This window comes from Ovis canadensis, chromosome 19 (genome assembly GCF_042477335.2).
Source record: "Ovis canadensis isolate MfBH-ARS-UI-01 breed Bighorn chromosome 19, ARS-UI_OviCan_v2, whole genome shotgun sequence".
Taxonomy (NCBI): Eukaryota; Metazoa; Chordata; class Mammalia; order Artiodactyla; family Bovidae; genus Ovis; species Ovis canadensis.
In genome coordinates, this window is record NC_091263.1 from 66,286,609 (window position 1) to 66,301,196 (window position 14,588).

Below are 14,588 nucleotides of genomic sequence, written 5' to 3' on the forward strand. Positions count from 1 at the left end.
TTTTATAAAAAGCAGACTAGCACTTGCACAGCAAGTCAGTATGGCCTTGGCAGGTGGAAGGGGCCTTATCATCAAAGGAGGAGTAAATGCACTGGTGTCCCAGGAAGCGAAGCATTTAAGGTTTTGTGTTTTGTTTTGTTTTCTTTTTTACCAGTTGGCTTTGTGATCTCAGTTATCCCAGCTGCGGCAGTGAAAGCTCAGAGTCCTAACCACTAGGCCACCAGGGAACTCCCCTAAGCTGTTTCAAATCCTGAAAGATGATGCTGTGAAAGTGCTGCACTCAATATGTCAGCACATTTGGAAAACTCAGCAGTGGCCACAGGACTGGAAAAGGTCAGTTTTCATTCCAATTCCAAAGAAAGGCAATGCCAAAGAATGCTCAAACTACCGCACAATTGCACTCATCTCACACACTAGTAAAGTAAAGCTCAAAACTCTCCAAGCCAGGCTTCAGCAATACGTGAACCGTGAACTTCTTGATGTTCTCTGAACCAGAGATCAAATTGCCAACATCCACTGGATCATGGAAAAAGCAAGAGAGTTCCAGAAAAACATCCATTTCTGCTTTATTGACTATGCCAAAGCCTTTGACTGTGTGGATCACAAGAAACTGTGGAAAATTCTGAAAGAGATGGGAATACCAGACCACCTGACCTGCCTCTTGAGAAATCTGTATGCAGGTCAGGAAGCAACAGTTAGAACTGGACATGGAACAACAGACTGGTTCCAGATAGGAAAAGGAGTACGTCAAGGCTGTATATTGTCACCTTGCTTATTTAACTTCTATGCAGAGTACATCATGAGAAACGCTGGACTGGAAGAAGCACAAGCTGGAATCAAGATTGCCGGGAGAAATATCAATAACCTCCGATATGCAGATGACACCACCCTTCTGGCAGAAAGTGAAGAGGAGCTAAAAAGCCTCTTGATGAAAGAGAAAGAGGAGAGTGGAAAAGTTGGCCTAAAGCTCAACATTCAAAAAACGAAGATCATGGCATCCGGTCCCATCACTTCATGGCAAATAGATGGGGAAACAGTGGAAACAGTGTCAGACTTTATTTTTTTGGGCTCCAAAATCACTGCAGATGGTGATTGCAGCCGTGAAATTAAAAGATGCTTACTCCTTGGAAGAAAAGTTATGACCAACCTAGATAGCATATTCAAAAGCAGAGATATTACTTTGCCGACTAAGGTCCGTCTAGTCAAGGCTATGGTTTTTCCTGTGGTCATGTATGGATGTGAGAGTTGGACTGTGAAGAAGGCTGAGCGCCAATTGATGCTTTTGAACTGTGTTGTTGGAGAAGACTCTTGAGAGTCCCTTGGACTGCAAGGAGATCCAACCAGTCCACTTTGAAGGAGATCAGTCCTGGGATTTCTTTGGAAGGAATGATGCTAAAGCTGAAATTCCAGTACTTTGGCCATCTCATGCGAAGAGTTGACTCATTGGAAAAAATTCTGATGCTGGGAGGGATTGGGGGCAGGAGGAGAAGGGGACGACCGAGGATGAGATGGCTGGATGGCATCACGGGCTCGATGGACGTGAGTCTGAGTGAACTCCAGGAGATGGTGATGAACAGGGAGGCCTGGCGTGTTGTGATTCATGGGGTCGCAAAGAGTCGGACACGACTGAGCGACTGAACTGAACTTAATGTGCCTTTTTCTTCAATAATTAAAACAGATATACAATATATGTTTGAGAGTCCACAAGCAGGCTGCTTTTCAAGTTAATTCATGTATAAGCCAGAATGGCTTCCCCATACCTCAATATGTGAAAATTTATTTTATCAAAACCTTGAGCTTGGTGGTCTGGTAGTCCAGTGGCTAAGACTCCACCCTCCCAATGCAGGGCTCACGGGTCCGATTCCTGGTCAGGGAACTAGATCCCATGTGCTGCAACTAAGATGTAGTACAGCCAAATAAATAAGATTAATAATAATAATAAACAACCATGAGCTCTTCCTCCATCTGCCACCCCTCCCCAACAAGGCACCTTGCCTAATGGGGGCATTTGTCAACCAGTCAGCAGCAGGATGGCACAAGAGGCCCTAACTCAACCAGGACAGAGGGAGCCCCAGGGACAATTTCACCTCCCAGAGGCCCAGGGATTAAGAAAGAGTGGGACAAGGCAATGTTACCACAGGCCGAGGTTTCTGGTTTCCAGCCTCTTCCAGCCTCAACACAAAGTGTTTCCTCTCCTCCCGGAACATTCTGTTAGGGGGATGGGGTGGGGAAAACGGGTTAGGGGGCGGGGGTTGGTCATAGCACCCAGGTGCAAACTGTAAGGAGGTCCCAGCTGCTATTCAGGATCTCTAACTTCCAGAGGGCGGGCCCCAGGAAATCTCACAAGGGAACTCTGCAATTGAAATGAAGTCACACACCCTTACTCCAGAACATACTATGGCTCCCAACTGCCCTGGGGTCCTCCATTACCTAGCAGCTGCCTCGGACCTAACTTTGGCCTCCCCACCTTTACCTGCCAGGGGTTGCCTCTCTCAAAATATCCAGTGCTGGACACTCACGCAGTAGGACACGTAAGTGTAAGGTCACACACCCAACAGAACTACATTAACCAGGGACAGGCTGGGACGATGAGGGTCAGCAATCCCGTTTATTTCCAACTTCTGAAAAGTGTTTTCTTGCTTTATTCTCTCTTGCTAATGCCACCTGTGTGGTACACTGCTCAGGAGTCATTCCTCCAATTTCCTTGAGGTGGTGCCACTGAGACCAAGAGTGATCAAGAGGCTGACTCATAAGACACAGGGCCAGCTGAGACTTGCAACGGAGGTTTGGGGCTCCTACCCCTGAGCACGTCCCACCATGAAAAGGGTTCTAGAAACAGATCCCCAGAGACTGGGGTGCCTTCAGTTTTTCACACATGACAAGTCCCTCTAGCTGCTTTTTCTGCCAACACTCATTAATTCTATTCCTAAGAATATTCTTCTGGGAAACAAGCATCCTCCAGTGGCCTCCTTGAGTACTACACCAATGCTCAATGGCCGAAAAAGTCAACCTTTTCTGAAGAGAAAAGGGACCTCATCACCCTGGGCCATAGGTTCAGTTTACTTTCTTTGCGGGGAGAGAAGAGGGGAGGAATAATGGTGTCTCAGAGGCCCTTTCTAACCACACTGCCTTCAGGATAACATTCACATTCTTAGTTTTCATTTACTCCACAAACATCTCCCCTTCTTTCTTTGGCAAGGCTTTAAGCTGCTGCTCCTGCTGGGACAAGAGGCTGCCATGTCTGTGAAGAACTCCAAGTCTTCAAAGCTTCAAGGCTCCCTGTGCCTGCTTCCCACTCCTGATGGGCCAAATGACTTACTGCATCGTGACCTCTCTAAAGCATTTAAAAAAATTTTTATCAGAGTACTGCCGATTTACAATGTTGTTAAAGCATCGTTTTTTGTTTTTTGAGCAACTAGAGAGGTGGAAAATCTGGAGCAGTGTGTCCTGAAATCCAAGAGCAGCAAATATTTCTTGATGGGAGTAGTCAGTTGTATCCCAGGCTCTAACAGGTGACTGCCAGGCAGAGTAAGACAGGCATGCAAGTTGGTGCTGGGTTCAGCAAAGGAAGGTCCCTGGAGAACTTGTCAGACCCCATGTCCATGAAATTGGGAGGGTGACTGTCTGGTTGGAGCGGGTTCGGGAAAAAATGAGAGGAGAGAGATTAGAGACAGCTTTTTTGCATTTTACTGTGAAGGGGAGGAATGCAGCTGGAGGGGAAAAGTGGAGTCAAGGAAAAGTTGTTTTATTACTAACAAGAAACATTTCATTCAAATATACTATTCGTGAAGAAAAGTGAACAGATCTGGAGGAAAATTTTCACAGGGTGAGCACCTTCATGTACAAAGTCTTCCTCATGGTCTTTTCCAGGCCCCATCACTCCCTAAAATCACCAGGACCCTAACTTCTATCACTAAGGATTATAAAGCAAGAATTTCTTTTTCTTTTAAACTTTGTGCCACAGAGCCAAAGAGTATGTTCTCTTCCATATCTGGCTTATGTTCATTGCCAATGGTAAGACTTCATTGCTGTATGAAAGAACCTCTAGTTGCCCACTCCATGGCTGACAGGCGCTTAGGTTGCTGTCTGCTGGGGCTAAAATCAATAATGTAGCTTTGAATATTTGTGAACTGTACCATGCCTTCTGTGCCAACTGTTGCCTTCCCAAAGCCTTCCTGTGGCTGCTTCCTCACTTCCCTCCTCCACCACTCACTCAGCACGGTGAAGCTCTCCATGTGGCCCCGTTCAGTGACTCCCTGCAGATACAAGGACTGAACCACGGACTGGCCACTCCTGCCTTGAGTGGCTTCTCCAGCCCCAGCTTCCTGGGCTTCTCCTTCTGCATCCAAGCCGCAGGGTTGATGCTTCATAGAACCAGTCTCCTAACACACTCCTCTCACACCCTCTGTGGACTTTACCATCCTTAGGCTAATGAACCCCAAATCTCTCTCCCCAGTACCAACCCCAGACAGTAGGTAAGCCCCAAACTGAGCTCATCAAATTCCACCAAGAACTGGGCCTCCTATTGTTGAAATAATGCTCCCACCCCGTCCAGGTGCTTAAGTCCTTACCTAAAAGTCTTTCTAGACTCCTCCCGTTCCCTCCCCCATCTCAAGGATTCTGTTATCAAAACCCAATGAGCTTCATCTCCTTCTCCAGCTCCCAAGGTCACTCGCTCCCCTCCCGCTATTGCAGAACCCCTTACCCTGATTCTGCCTGAATTTAGGATCTTGCCACTCCTCACTGGCTTCACCTCTCCCCCACTGATCCACCCTGCAGCAATTCTGGTCCACCCTCCACACTCTCTGCTGTCCAGAGGAAGAGGCCTCTTTCCTCTCCTTAAAATCACCCCACCTCATCCAACTCCAACTCCCCCCTTTTTCAACAACCTACACCCTCAAGTTTCAGTAGCTTTAATCTCCTTTGGAAAGTCCCTCCACACTCTCCCCTCCAGCCTTCCTCTGAACTTCACCCCCTCAGCCAGCATCCTTTATCATGTTAATGATTTCAAGGAATCCTCTGTGAGACTGCATTGGGCCAAGGTAAGCCTCCTGAGGGTAGTTCAGTTCAGTTCAGTTCAGTCGTTCAGTCACGTCCGACTCTTTGCGACCCCACGAATCGCAGCACGCCAGGCTCCCTGTCCATCACCAACTCCCGGAGTTCACTCAGATTCACGCCCATTGAGTCAGTGATGCCATCCAGCCATCTCATCTTCGGTCAACCCTTTCTCCTCCTACCCCCAATCCCTCCCAGCATCAGAGTCTTTTCCAATGAGTCAACTCTTTGCATGAGGTGGCCAAAGTACTGGAGTCTCAGCTTTAGCATCATTCCTTCCAAAGAAATCCCAGGGTTGATCTCCTTCAGAATGGACTGGTTGGATCTCCTTGCAGTCCAAGGGACTCTCTAGAGTCTTCTCCAACACCACAGTTCAAAAGCATCAATTCTTCAGCACTCAGCCTTCTTCACAGTCCAACTCTCACATCCATACATGACCACAGGAAAAACCATAGCCTTGACTAGACAGACCTTAGTCGGCAAAGTAATGTAGGGATTGTGGCATTTTATTTCCAGCAAAAGGTTTGTCCCAGTAAGGAATGAATAAATGTTTGTTGAATGAATGAATGTGAGAATAGGGATGTTGAGTCAAGTAGCGACACAAAACAAGAGAAGCAAGGAATTTTTCAGAGATTTAAGGTGGAAAATATTTGAAATAGTGAACTGGTTAGGGTAGCTCTGTGAGTGGAGTGCCTATGAAGGCAAAAGGAGATGTAGCCTCTTTTTTTTTTGACTGTGCTGTGGGCAGTTTTGTGAAATCTTAGTTCCCTGACCTGGGGTTAAATCCAGGCCAAGGCAGTGAAAGCTCAAACTCCTAACTGGACTGCCAGGGAATTCTGTTTTTGTTTTTTTTTTCCCTTACTGCTTTTGAGATGAAAGTCACCATTATCAGCTTGCTGAGCCTGTCAGCCACTGCCTTTCAAACTGCAGGTCGCAGGCCATCATAACACATTAACTTTAGGGGTTTATCACTAGGATTTAAAAATTTTTTTCATAGCTAAGATTCTTAAGTGACACAAAATAAAAGAGAAAACAGTGTATTACAGGTACTATTGAGTACACGATACATTGAAAATTTTTTGATATGTGTATTCTAGGTCCTGGGTCCAAAATGTATGGCGGCCCCTGCTTAAGGCAATGGTGTGGGTAGGACAGCTTCAAAGTGGTGGTGAAATGAGGAGATCATATTTGCATTTAGACAGAGCAGTTCGGGGTCGAGGGTTTGGGAGTCTAGCCAGATCTGGCCAGCAGCAGGGGATAGGTGAACAGGCAGGGGAAGGAGCCAGGGCTGTTTCCTGCCAGGGGCACTAGGGAAGGCCACAAGTTCAGTTAGGAAGGAAAGAGAGAAGTAAATGGACTTGAGGCAGGTCCAGCGTAAGTTGCCGGTGGGCCATTCTAGGTTAATTCAGATGAGAGGCAGGAATTCAGGAGGGATATGCCTATCAGTAACAGGAATTTGGTAGTTCTCTGCGATAAGTCAGGAGGCTGAAGAAGTACAGGAGGTGGGTGAAACTGTTCAGAAAACACCCATGAACGAATGGGGGCAGGGCATACTTTCAGCTAGGAAATCTGTCAACCCAGAGCAAACATTTAACCAAGAGGTAGGACTCTGCCTGTGCTCACAAAACCATCCTGTAGGACTTGTTACCCAGCACACCGCAGGATGAGCACAAATTATGTGTTAGAACAATGTGTGTGATCTCTGGAATTCAGTGGCCTTAGAAGTCATTTTGGAGAAGGAAATGGCAACCCACTCCAGTATTCTTGCCTGGAAAATCCTGTGGATGGAGGAGCCTGGTGGACTACAGTCCATGGGGTCGCAAAGATTTGGACACGACTGAGTGACTAAACTTACACTTTTAGAAGTCATTTAGCTAAGTGGTTCCCAAACTTGCTTGTATTTCACAACAATTCATAGAGCTTCTTAATTATATATATTCCAGGAAGGGTTCCACAGCAAGCCTGCTGCTGCTGCTAAGTCGCTTCAGTCGTGTCCGACTCTGTGTGACCCCAGAGACGGCAGCCCACCAGGCTCCCCCGTCCTTGGGATTCTCCAGGCAAGAACATTGGAGTGGGTTGCCCCAATGCGTGAAAGTGAAAATTGAAAGTGAAGACGCTCAGTTGTGTCCGACTCTTTGCGACCCCATGAACTGCAGCACACCAGGCCTCCCTGTCCATCACCAACTCCCGGAGTTGACCCAAACTCTTGTCCATCGAGTCAGTGATGCCATCCAGTCATCTCATCCTCGGTCGTCCCCTTCTCCTCCTGTCCCCAATCCCTCCCAGCATCAGAGTCTTTTCCAGTGAGTCAACTCTTCGCATGAGATGGCCAAAGTACTGGAGTTTCAGCTTTAGCATCATTCTTTCCAAAGAACACGCAGGGCTGATCTCCTTTAGGATGGACTGGTTGGATCTCCTTGCAATCCAAGGAACTCTCAAGAGTCTTCTCCAACAACACAGTTCAAAAGCATCAATTCTTCGGTGCTCAGCTTTCTTCACAGTCCAACTCTCACATCCATACATGACCACTGGAAAAACCATAGCCTTGACTAGACGGACCTTTGTTGGCAAAGTAATATCTCTGCTTTTGAATATGCTATCTAGGTTGCTCATAACTTTTCTTCCAAGGAGTAAGTGTCTTTTAATTTCATGGCTGCAATCACCATCTGCAGTGATTTTGGAGCCCAAAAAAATAAAGTCTGACATTGTTTCCACTGTCTCCCCATCTATTTCCCATGAAGTGATGGGACCAGATGCCATAATCTTCGTTTTCTGAATGTTGAGCTTTAAGCCAACTTTTTCACTCTCCTCTTTCACTTTCATCAAGAGGCTTTTTAGCTCCTCTTCACTTTCTGCCATAAGGGTGGTGTCATCTGCATATCGGAGGTTATTGATATTTCTCCCGGCAATCTTGATTCCAGCTTGTGCTTCTTCCAGTCCAGCGTTTCTCATGATGTACTCTGCATAGAAGTTAAATAAGCAAGGTGACAATATACAGCCTTGACGTACTCCTTTTCCTATTTGGAACCAGTCTGTTGTTCCATGTCCAGTTCTAACTGTTGCTTCCTGACCTGCATACAGATTTCTCAAGAGGCAGGTCAGGTGGTCTGGTATTCCCATCTCTTTCAGAATTTTCCACAGTTTCTTGTGATCCACACAGTCAAAGGCTTTGGCATAGTCAATAAAGCAGAAATCGATGTTTTTCTGGAACTCTCTTGCTTTTTCCATGATCCAGCAGATGTTGGCAATTTAATCTCTGGTTCCTCTGCTTTTTCTAAAACCAGCTTGAACATCTGGAAGTTCACAGTTCATGTATTGCTGAAGCCTGGCTTGGAGAATTTTGAGCATTACTTTACTAGCATGTGAGATGAGTGCTATTGTGCAGTAGTTAGAGCTCTCTTTGGCATTGCCTTTCTTTTTTTTTAATTTAAATTTATTTATTTTAATTGGAGGCTAATTACTTTACAATATTATATTGGTTTTGCCATATATCAAGATGAATCCGCCAAGGGTGTACACGTGTTCCCAATCCTGAACCCCCCTCCCGCCTCCCTCCCCTTAGGGTCATCCCAGTGCACCAGCCCCAAGCATCCGGTATCCTGCATCGAACCTGGACTGGCGATTCGTTTCTTAGATGATATTATACATGTTTCAATGGCATTGCCTGTCTTTGGGATTGGAATGAAAACTGGCCTTTTCCAGCCCTGTGGCCACTGCTGAGTTTTCCAAATTTGCTGGCATATTGAGTGCAGCACTTTCACAGCATCATCTTTCAGGATTTGAAATAGCTCCATGGAATTCCATCACCTCCACTTGCTTTGTTCATAGTGATGCTTTCTAAGGCCCACTTGACTTCACATTCCAGGATGTCTGGCTCTAGGTGAGTGATCACGCCACCGTGAATATCTTGGTTGTGAAGATCTGTTTTGTACAGTTCTTCTGTGTATTCTTGCTACCTCTTCTTATTACCTTCTGCTTCTGTTAGGTCCATACCATTTCTGTCCTTTATCGAGCCCATCTTTGCATGAAATGCTCCCTTGGTATCTCTAATTTTCTTGAAGAGATCTCTGGTCTTTCCCATTCTGTTGTTTTCCTCTATTTCTTTGCATTGATCGCTGAGGAAGGCTTTCTTATCTCTTCTTGCTATTCTTTGGAATTCTGAATTCAGATGCTTATATCTTTCCTTTTCTCCTTTGCTTCTTGCTGGTCCAGGAAAATCCCACATCTTCCTCAGAGCAACTAAGCCTGTACTCCACAACAAGAGAAACCACCGCAATGAGAAGCCCAAGCACCACAATTAGAGAATAGCCCTCTCTCAAAAAGCCTACACAGCAACAAAGACCTAGTGCAGTCAAAATAAATAAACAAATACAAATTTTACTGATATATTCAAGGGAGACCAGAGAATCTGTATTTTTCAAACAAGCTCCTCAACTGGTAACCATTTTAAAAAAAAAAAAAAAAGAGGAACTTCATCTGTTAATATTGAACCAACTCCAACATACATGGAAGTGGAAAAAAGTGAGATTCAGGATAATGTTTATAACATGTTGTTGCCATCTGTGAAAACTGAAAAGTATATGTGAGAGAATACGTACAAGCATGTGTTAGCACAGACACAGGTTCTAGGAGACCCACACAAAAATCTAGCCACAGTGATGACCAACAGGGAGGAAAACAGGGTACCTGGGACAGGGGATGGGAGGGAGGTTTGGTCTAGGCCTTTTTTGGTATCATTTGAATTTATACCATGGAAATGGATTGCCAACTCAGTAAGTAAATAAATAAATGTCAAAGCTCCCCGGATAATTGTAATGTAGACCTAGGATTTGGGAATCCTTGATTCTAGGTACTCCTGGTCTCTACACAGCATCTAAGACACTGCTTATACAGTTTCTTGTGGACTGCTCATTCCATCTTGGAAAACTGTTAGTTCTGATTTTCCTTTTTAGTGTTAAGCTGAAACCTTGTAGCCTCCAGGGAGGCTCACTGCTGCCTCAGGTAACCATGCAGAATAAATCCAATCTGGCTAACCCCACAGTTGGGTGAAAGGAGAATGGGCACATGTAAAACATTAAATCAGCTCGGATTATCTTTTTCAAATAAAATGTAAACCTTTCAGTGATTTCCCATTGCCCTTGAGATAAAAGTTGCAGAATGTGGTGAGCCCCTGCAGAGTCTGGGCCCTCGCCATCCTCCCCTCCCACTCCTTCTCTGCCACACACAGGGAGGGGACTTCTTCCAGCTTCAGAGCCTTTGCTTAGGGTCTGCCCCTGCCTTGAGGGCTTCCCTAGTAGCTCAGATGGTAAAGCATCTGCCTGCAATGCAGAAGACTGGGTTCAATCCCTGGTCAGGAAGGTCCCTGGTAGGGAAGGTCCCCTGGAGATGGAAATGGCAACCCACTCCAGTATTCTTGCCTGGAGAATTCCACGGACAGAGGAGCCTGGTGGGCTACAGTCCATGGGGTCATGAAGAGTCGGACACGACTGAGTGACTAACACACACACTCTGCCTTGAATACACTCTCTTCCCCTCCTAAAGGCTTATCTTCCTGGACACTTTCTCAAGGACTCCCTGATGGTACTAGACCAGATCAAATTCCCTTCTTAAACACTCTCAAAGCAGTCATACTTTTTCTCCACAGCCAGTATTCAACCTACAGGTACTGAAGGGTTCCCAGAATCAAGCACAATAGTAAAGGAAATAGGGGAGGGGTCCCTACCCTTTAGAGTTTATACTCCTTTAAGGAAAGGAGGAATGCACCCTGGTTAAATTATCACAGAAACAAATGTAAACACTAGGTGCCTGGAGGGTGGATGGTTAACAGGGGAATGTATCAGTGAGGGTATCTGAGGGTGGAGCTTTCCTGAAAGGGTGAGTACTAGCTGGGTGAAGAAGGGTATTCCAGGGAAGTCTCCAAGGAAGAATTAATCCTGTCTGTTTGGATCTGGAAGATTGGCAGGCTGTCAGTAGAGATTCAGTGAGTAAGCAAATATCGACTTTCCTCAGAGGAGAGCTGGATCAGAAATCAGACCTCTCAATTCATAGCAAGGTGTTCTTCCTGTCCCCCAGTGCTGCTCCAGGACTTTGGAGAGCATGCCTGAGAGAATGGGGAAAAGGATGTGGTTCAATTATTTTCCTTTTGTTTTCTTTCACAATCCATGGACCCAAACATAATAAAATCACCCTCAACACTTCATCAGTCTTTTAAAAAGGAAAAAAAAAGAAAATGAATAGTTCTTTAACATTTCTGACACTGTTTTCATTCCAATATTCAGATTTGATCCCATTCAGGAAACGTCTGTCTGCTCAGCTGTCTTTCCATTCCTTTACCCATGAAACAAATATTGATTATAGAATAATAGTGCATACCTATACAAAAAGTTCAAAATGTTGACCACTGTTTCTTTGAAGCTGGTAGAATTACAGATGATTTTTTGAAGTATAACTATTTGTATTTTCTAAGGCTGTAATTATTTTATAGTATTTGCATAATACAAACCTTTGACACACAAAGCTTTTTGTTTTTTTAGTTGAAGTATAGTAGATTTACAATGCTGGATCATGGAAAAAGCAAGAGAGTTCCAGAAAAACATCAATTTCTGCTTTGTTGACTATGCCAAAGCCTTTGTGTGGATCACAATAAACTGGAAAATTCTGAAAGAGATGGGAATACCAGACCACCTGACCTGCCTCTTGAGAAATCTGTATGCAGGTCAGGAAGCAACAGTTAGAACTGGACATGGAACAACAGACTGGTTCCAAATAGGAAAAGGAGTGTGTCAAGGCTGTATATTGTCACCCTGCTTATTTAACTTCTATGCAGAGTACATCATGAGAAACACTGGACTGGAAGAAACACAAGCTGGAATCAAGATTGCCGGGAGAAATATCAATAACCTCCGATATGCAGATGACACCACCCTTATGGCAGAAAGTGAAGAGGAACTGGAAAGCCTCTTGATGAAAGTGAAAGAGGAGAGTGAAAAAGTTGGCTTAAAGCTCAATATTCAGAAAACGAAGATCATGGCATCTGGTCCCATCACTTCATGGGAAATAGATGGGGAAACAGTGGAAACAGTGTCAGACTTTATTTTGGGGGGCTCCAAAATCACTGCAGATGGTGACTGCTGCCATGAAATTAAGACACTTACTCCTTGGAAGAAAAGTTATGACCAACCTAGATAGTATATTCAAAAGCAGAGACATTACTTTGCCAACTAAGGTCCATCTAGTCAAGGCTATGGTTTTTCCTGTGGTCATGTATGGATGTGAGAGTTGGACTGTGAAGAAGGCTGAGTGCCGAAGAATTGATGCTTTTGAACTGTGGTGTTGGAGAAGACTCTAGAGAGTCCCTTGGACTGCAAGGAGATCCAACCAGTCCATTCTGAAGGACATCAACCCTGGGATTTCTTTGGAAGGAATGATGCTAAAGCTGAAACTCCAGTACTTGGCCACCTCATGGGAAGAGTTGACTCATTGGAAAAGACTCTGATGCTGGGAGGGATTGGGGGCAGGAGGAGAAGGGGATGACAGAGGATGAGATGGCTGGATGGCATCACTGACTCGATGGACTTGAGTCTGAGTGAACTCCGGGAGTTGGTGATGGACAGGGAGGCCTGGCGTCCTGCGATTCATGGGGTCGCAAAGAGTCGGACACGACTGAGTGACTGAACTGAACTGAATAGTAGATTTACAATGCTATGTTAGTTTCAGGTGTATAGCACAGTGATTCAGCTATTATATGTGTGTGTGTGTGTGTGTGTGTGTTATATCCTTTTTCAGGTTATTACAAAACATTGAGTATAGTTCCCTGTGCTATACAGTAGGTCCTTGTTGGTAATCTATTTTATATATAGTAGTGTGTGTATATGTTAATCCTATCACCCTAATTTATCCCATGCCCCAAGGAAAAGCTTTTTAAAAAAATATTTGAGCTTATGGTAGGCGAAAAACAGAGGTAGTGGTCATCAGTTCAGTTTAGTTCAGTCGCTCAGTCGTGTCCGACTCTTTGCGACCCCATGAATTGCAGCACACCAGGCCTCTGTCCATGACCAGCTCCCGGAGACCACCCAAACCCATGTCCATCGATTCAGAGATGCCATCCAACCATCTCATCCTCTGTTGTCCCCTTCTCCTCCTGCCCTCAATCTTCCCCAGCATCAGGGTCTTTTCCGATGAGTCAGCTCTTTGCATCAGGTTGCAAAGTATTGGAGTTTCAGCCTCAACATCAGTCCTTCCAATGAACACCCAGGACTGATCTCCTTTAGGATGGACTGGTTGGATCTCCTTGCAGTCCAAAGGATTCTCAAGAGTCTTCTCCAAAAACACAGTTTGAAAGCATCAATTCTTCAGCGCTCAGCTTTCTTTGTAGTCCAACTCTCACATCCATATATGACCACTGGAAAAACCATAGCCTTGACTAGATGGACCTTTGCTGACAAAGTAATGTCTCCGCTTTTTAATATGCTGTCTAGGTTGGTCATAACTTTCCTTCCAAGGAGTAAGCATCTTTTAATTTCATGGCTGCAATCACCATCAGCAGTGATTTTGGAGCCCCCCAAAATAAAGTCTGACACTGTTTCCACTGTTTCTCCATCTATTTGCCATGAAGTGATGGGACTGGATGCCATGATCTTCGTTTTCTGAATGTTGAGCTTTAAGCCAACTTTTTCACTATCCTCTTTCACTTTCATCAAGAGGCTTTTTAGCTCCTCTTCACTTTCTGCCAGAAGGGTGGTGTCATCTGCATATCGGAGGTTATTGATATTTCTCCCGGCAATCTTGATTCTAGCTTGTGCTTCCTCCAGCCCAGCATTTCTCATGATGTACTCTGCATAGAAGTTAAATAAGCAGGGTGACAATATACAGCCTTGACGCACTCCTTTTCCTATTTGGAACCAGTCTGTTGTTCCATGTCCAGTTCTAACTGTTGCTTCCTGACCTGCATACAGATTTCTCAAGAGGCAGGTCAGGTGGTCTGGTATGCCCATCTCTTTCAGAATGGTCATATTCTTAACCAAACACCCAAAATGTTTAAATACACAAGCTAAAGACAAGTCATTTTCAGGACTGACAGCTGTACCTCTGCCTCTGTCATAAAATCATTCATTCTAGGAATCATCACTGGTCCAAGGGATATTACAACAGATCTGGTCACCTATAAAGTGGAGATAATTTCTCTTTCATAGAATTGTTGTAAGAATTAAACGAATCATTAGAAAAAAAAGAATTAAATGAATCATAAAGGCCTTCAAACAGTGCGACATAAGCACTAGATAAGTGTTTACTATTATTATATTTGTTGCTATTTAGACACAAAGTGAAGTGAAGTATTAGTCACTCAGTCCTATCTGACTCTTTGCGACCCCATGGATTGTAGCCCGCCAGGCTCCTCTGCCTCCTCCTGCCAGGCAAGAATACTGGAGTGGGTTGCCATTTTCTTCTCCAGGGGATCTTCTGGACCCAGACGTAGAACCCAAGCCTCCAGCATTGGCAACCAGATTCTTTACCACTGAACCACCAGGTGTTGC